Consider the following 6,395-nt stretch of genomic DNA (forward strand, 5'->3'; position numbering starts at 1 on the left):
ACTTTGTAAAGAAGATATGACTATCTGATCAGTGGAAAGGAACAACTCTCCTTTTATACCTAATAAATTGAATTCTGATTTATAAATCAGCAATAGTAAATCTACTAGTATGAATTAATTTTGGAGAGACTGAACACTTGTCTGGGCCAATAAAAAGGAAATATTTCAAGTATTTTAATATTAAGTTAAATACTTAAATGTAAAATAAAGACAGAGGCATCTGTGTGGCATCTTAGCCATGTTCCGACCCTCCCCTTTATTTTTTTTATTTATTGATTTATTTTTTTTAATAAATTTATTTATTCGTTCATTTATTTATTTATTTTTGGCTGCGTAGGGTCTTTGTTGCTGTGCGCGGGCTTTCTCTAGCTGTGGCGAGCGTGGGCTACTCTTCGTTGCGGTGCATGGGCTTCTCACTGCAGTGGCTTCTCTTATTGTGGAGCACGGGCTCTAGGCACGCGGGCTTCAGTAGTTGTGGCTCACGGGCTCTAGAGCACAGGCTCAGTAGTTGTGGCGCACAGGCTTAGTTGCTCCGCCGCATGTGGGATCTTCCCAGACGAGGGCTTGAACTCATATCCCGTGCATTGGCAGGCGGCTTCTTAACCACTGTGCCACCAAGGAAGTCCCTCCCCTTTATTTTTTAATTGCCATATGCCATTTCAAGGTCATTAATCTCTGTTCTTCGGTTTCCTAATCTATGCAAGGAAGCTAATACTTGTTCTAAAGTGTTCTTTTAAGAAGCAAATTATCAGTAGAAGAAAAGACAGAGAGAAAAAAATTGAGGTGTTATAAAAATTTAAAGGGATTAAAAGTTAACTTTATAAACAGAAATTGTTTGGCCCTATGTTCCTGATAGACCATACCTGGCTGTACTGAAAAGGTATAAGACATTTAATTTATATAAAATGTATGCCCCTGTCTATGAATGTTTACTGTCACATGCTCCATTCTTGGGCTTTGTACAATGTCGAGAAATATTTGAATTAGATTTATATTATTTCTAGGATAAAAAATTTTAGTGGGTATAAATTGGTAACTCCATAAAAGTTTTCTGGAATAATTGGAAAGATGTGCACCCAAGATGAACCAAATCAGATGTTCTCAGTTCGGGGTAAATTGTTCTCTGCTCACCCTAAAACCAGTCCTTCCTAAAAACATTTAATAATCTCAGCGCCTGGAGTCTCCCTTTTCTACCACTCGTGCCATACCTCAGCCCTGCTTGAAAATTTGTACTGTTGCTACCACTGATATATCTGTTCCAGAAAGAAACAGGCTTTCGTTTCCAGGACTGTCAAATCAGGAGCTTTCACGAGAACACAAAGATTCACTCTATTATTGCACATCATAGAACTCATGCCTGTAGCTTGAAAATAGAAGTCTTTGGTGTAGGCATTTGCTTGTTTGACAGTTCTGTTCTAAATTTTGAAACTAGTGGTACTGTAAAGTGCCTGTCTGACAATGGTGTACCAGAGCTTAGTCATGCAAAATAATTATTGTTCACGGTTCCTTAGCTGAAGTCAATAGCTCCTTGCAAAACACAACATAATGCAGAGATCTAAAGTTACTAAATCAAAAGTGAGAAAAAGAAGAATTTTAAGCAGGCTTGGCAGAAAAAAATAGGTTCTACAAGATTTGCCAAGTGATTTCTCTCAGCATACGGAAGGCTCTAATATTTTTAAAAGAACCCCCATGGGAGAAACCATGGTAACTTTTATTAGTATGTCCTGGTAATTGTTGTCAGTTAACTTACATGATGTCAAAAACACGAAAGCAATTATGGAGATAGCAAATGGTGCCTACTGCCTGTTTTCTAAACTTGAAATAATATTTTCAGGTTTGCTTCTGTCAATTCAGTGTTTTAATATCTACATCCAATATATCATCTACACTGAACGGCTTGATTAAATTAACCTAAGTGTGTATAGGACTGAATTTTTGTGACTGAAGTCTTGGGATGCCTACCCTGGACCCATAGTAGGGCCTATGAATCAGTATAGTGGTGCATGCAGGAAAAGTGAACATCAGTCCTACAAATGAAGAGTTATCTCTCCATGTTGCCTGAAATCTTTGCCAGAGAATCTTGGCAAGATTAGGTATTGCTGCTTGAATGAAAGGGGTGATGTCCTTCTTAACCCCCGGCAGACAATTGCACTTAAGAATATCCCTCTTCTGGGAATAACAAACAGCAATATCTATAGTTTCCTTAGAAGAGGGAGAAACACAGAAATAAACCAGGAATTTCACAGACTCTGCCATAATATATTTACCTTCAACACTTTCAATCCAGTATTAAGACAGAATTGATAGAGGTGGATATGTAATTATTTTAGACTTAGCTCATGGCCGCTTTCCATAGAGTTCATGAGTTTTTAAAGAATAATCTGTTATTGAGGTTTAATTACTATACAGTGAAGTGCACAGATTTTAAGTATACAGTTCAATGGTTTTGACAAATGTATACTTGCATGTAACTAATATCCTGAACATTTTCATCACTCCAGAAAGTTTTCTTATGCTCCTTTTCAGCTAATTATCACCCTTATCACTAGAAACAACCACGTTTCTCATTGCTGTTATCATAGATTAGTTTGCCTGTTTTTGAACTTCATATAAATGAATCATAGAGTATGTAGTCCTTTGTGTCTCGATTTTTTTTACTTAACATAGTGTTGAGACTTAGTCATGTTATTGTGCGTATCTGTAGTTTATTATTATTTTTAAATTGTGCTGTAGGTAGTGTTTTTATATGTATATACCACAATTTGTTTTCCCATTCTTCTGCTGATGGACATTTAGGTTTTCCCAGTTTTTGGCAATTGTATATAAAGCAGCAAAGAAATTCTTAAACAATCCTTTTTGTGTCTAAATGTCCTCATTTCTCTTGAGTTATTCTTCAGAGTGGAAATGTTGGATTATAGCCTAGGTCTAAGTTTATCTTTATAAGAAACTACAAGACAGTTTTCCTAGTGTGGGTATCCCACTTTTTTACTCTCACAGGCAACATGTGAGAATCCCATTTGCTCCACACCCTTGTCAGTATTTGATCTTGTCTGTGTTTTCAATTCTTGCCATCCTAATGTTTGGGAAGAAATATCTCATTGTGATTTTTTTGATGGATATTTATAACTTTAATTCAATTATATTATGAGGAAGGAGCAAAAAGTAAAAATATCAATGAACAAAGTAACAAGTCAAAAAGAGAACTATGGAATAATACAAAGATATTTGAAGGAAGGAAGTAAAAGAGGGAAGCATAAACTAATGAAACATGAAATAAACATTTAATAGAAAGGATCACAAAGCCAAAAATTGATCAAGAAAGAAGAGAAAGCACAAATAAATTCTATTATAAATAAAATGGGACCCTAACTACCAAAACTAGACAAGGACAGTATAAAAAACCAGAAAACTACAGGTTAATCTCATCCATGAACCAAGATGCAAACTCCAAACCAAAATTAACAGCAAAGTGAACCCAGCAATATATTAAAAAACTAAAACTTCATGGCTAACTTAGGTTTATCTCAAAATGTAATCAAAATCATGACCAGGAATTGTTCATGAAACTTCAACCAAAGGGCTAAGGATAGCCAAGACTCTCCTCAAAAACTAGCTGAAAAGACTTGTCTTACTAATTATGTAATTAATAATTTAGACAGTGCATTGGTTCAGTGATAGAAAAATAGAGCTAAGGAATAAAACAATGAGCCCAGAAAGAGACCCATGTGAGTATCTCATTGTTATCTGAGGGCATATCTCTGAAGACTAATGCCACTGGACACCTTTGAATATGCTTCTTAACCATTCAGATATGTTCTTTTGTGGAGTGTCTGTTCAAATCTTTTGCATATTTTTTCTATTTTTAATTATATATTTTGTCTCCTGATTATTGTTATAGGTATTCTTTATATATTTTGCATACAAGTTCTTTGTTAGATAAATGTATTGAGAATATTTTCTCCCAGACTGTAGTTTGCCTATTCATCTTCTTAATGATGTCTTTTGATGAGCAGAATTCTTAATTTTGATAAAGTCCAATTTATCATTTTTTTTCTCTTACGGATAATGCTTTTTGTGTCTGGTCTAAGAAATCTTTACCTACTCCAAGGTCATGAAGATATTTTCCTATGTTTTGTTGTAGAAGTTTTACAGTGTTAGCCTTTAGGTCTATGATCCATCTTGAATTATTTTTTGTGTATGGTGTGAGCTGGGGGTTGAAGTTCCTTTTTTTCCATATGGCTCTCCATTTGTTCCAGCTCCATTCATTGAAAACTTTCCTTTCTCTATTGCATTGCTTTGGAACCTTTGCTGAAAATCAATTGATCAACTGAGTGTGATTCTATTTCTGGATTCTATTCTGTTCTTTTGACCCACTTGTTTATCCTAAACTTTTACCACATTCTCTTGATTAGCTTCATGAGTTTTATCATTTTTTTTCAGTCCTGTTCCTCTCATTGTGGCTTCTTTTAACTCCAGCAGGTATGAGGTTCATATTTATTTCAGAAGTTAGTACAATTTCCAAACTCCTCTGGATCTCAGTATCTATAAAATAGGAAAAATAAGAACTCCCTTATAGGGTTTTTTGGGAGAGATAAACAATCTGGAATACCTTTAAAAAGTATACTATAATTCTAAAATAATATTTGTATGTTTAGAATGTTGCTTATTTTTATTTCACTTTTTGCTTCCCTTAATGTTAAGACACGTTCTCACATATGTTTACTGAAATCTCCAAGAAGGGTCTGAACCCTTAGTTTCAGATTTGTGGGGGCATCTATTCTATGGATTTAGAGAAAAAAACAAAGATCTAAGATAATTAAAAGGAGTGAGGGGCACCTGATTCCTTCCCACTTTACCGGAAACCTAGTCTAGTGGTGATAGCAATCCTTTCTGACATTTCTCGTTTGTCTGTTTTTCACAAGGCAAGAACGACTAGATTTCTAATGCTTTGTTCTTCCAGATCTTTCTGATTTGATCTCCCTTTTCTTTGTTGTAGCAGCTACATTTTGCTGAATGACCTTTGCTCTCCCCACCCCAAATCAGTGACCTTTTAAACTGTTTTAATATTTGCTGTGGAATTACTTGTCTTGAACTTTGGCTCGAGTTTCCCTGAAAGATTTCATTATAGGCTTAAAATGGTGGTGAGCAGAAGAGTTCAAAGTTTGTACCCTTACCTTTACCCAAACTAAAACAAGCTGAAAAATAACTCTTTCTCTTCCTTACTCATCTAAGAGCATATAACAAAGATGAGCAGAAATCTAAATTTTTTCACAACCTTTTTCCTGTTACTGCTCTAGATCATACCCCAATTATCATTCTCATTGCTAAATTGAAATCTTTTCATCCTTAAGTTTAGTGGCAACTTCTTTTTTTCGGCTTTTGTGTCTACTTGATTGTAAACTCCTTGAGCACAATTATTTGATGTTATTTATCTTAGTTTCGGATTTTAGCATCAAACCAAATGCCTTGCATTCACATCATAACTGTCTACTAAATTCATTCATTATAGGCAAGTGCTGATTATTGTGCCAAAGACAGTTTCATATATATATCAGACAGGCAATAATTGTACATGGTTTATTGAGAGCAGGAATCCAGTATTTGTTCATTGATTGATTAATAGTTTGAAGTCATTTTATAATTAGAGCATCAGATGAATCTGGTGCTCCTTTCTTTTCAAAAACCTGTTAGAACCGCTCAACTGGAATTCTGTATATCAATTATTTAAATAATAGCTCTCTGTACCTTTTTCTGTAAATTTATCCACAAGATTAGAGCTGTATTACCTCACAATAAATGAAGAGAGTCTTTTAAATACTTGTAGTACTAAAAACTCTTGGCAGGAATTCAGAATTATCTCACATTCTGCCCTATTCCAGTCAGTGTCACAGCCAGGTTCCAGTGTACATTACCAAGATAGGAGAATAAATATATGTAGTTTTCAAAAGACACGGACCATGAAAACGAAGCACTAACGTCTGCTGATGCTAGATTTTCCAATACTGCTACTGATATGCTTCTATAGAAACTGTTCTCAGGCCTGTGATTAATTGCCGTTTCCTAGAGCAAACTGGTAAATCTTACTTCCTTTTTTGGTAGAATATGGATTTGTCCATCAAATCTTAGCTAGTCCTGGAGGCACCCTTTAAAGTCTAAAGGAGGTAAAATTAGGCCAAAAAAAAAAAAAAAAAAAAAGGAAGTACACCACACATAGCAGGTGGTAAATGGGTGAGAAGTATGACCAAGTGAGAAGTAACGTAGATGGAAAGCATAAATCCTTAAACATGTTTAGATAAAGCCATGGAAGTTAGATCCATAAATACTGTTGTGGGTACTAGGAAACTTGGAAATATCCTTAACCTAGATATCGGTGTTAGAATAACTACGCCTTCTAA

General features: G+C 35.0%; 1 protein-coding gene across 1 annotated transcript in view; it reads left to right on the forward strand.

The window, feature by feature from the left end:
• LOC309609897 (uncharacterized protein) overlaps window positions 1–6,395 on the forward strand; it is a 465,108-nt gene that overhangs the window by 291,113 nt on the left and 167,600 nt on the right. The window lies entirely within an intron of this gene.

The sequence above is a fragment of the Balaenoptera borealis genome, assembly GCF_965194805.1.
Source record: "Balaenoptera borealis genome assembly, chromosome: 13".
In the NCBI taxonomy this organism is placed as follows: domain Eukaryota; kingdom Metazoa; phylum Chordata; class Mammalia; order Artiodactyla; family Balaenopteridae; genus Balaenoptera; species Balaenoptera borealis.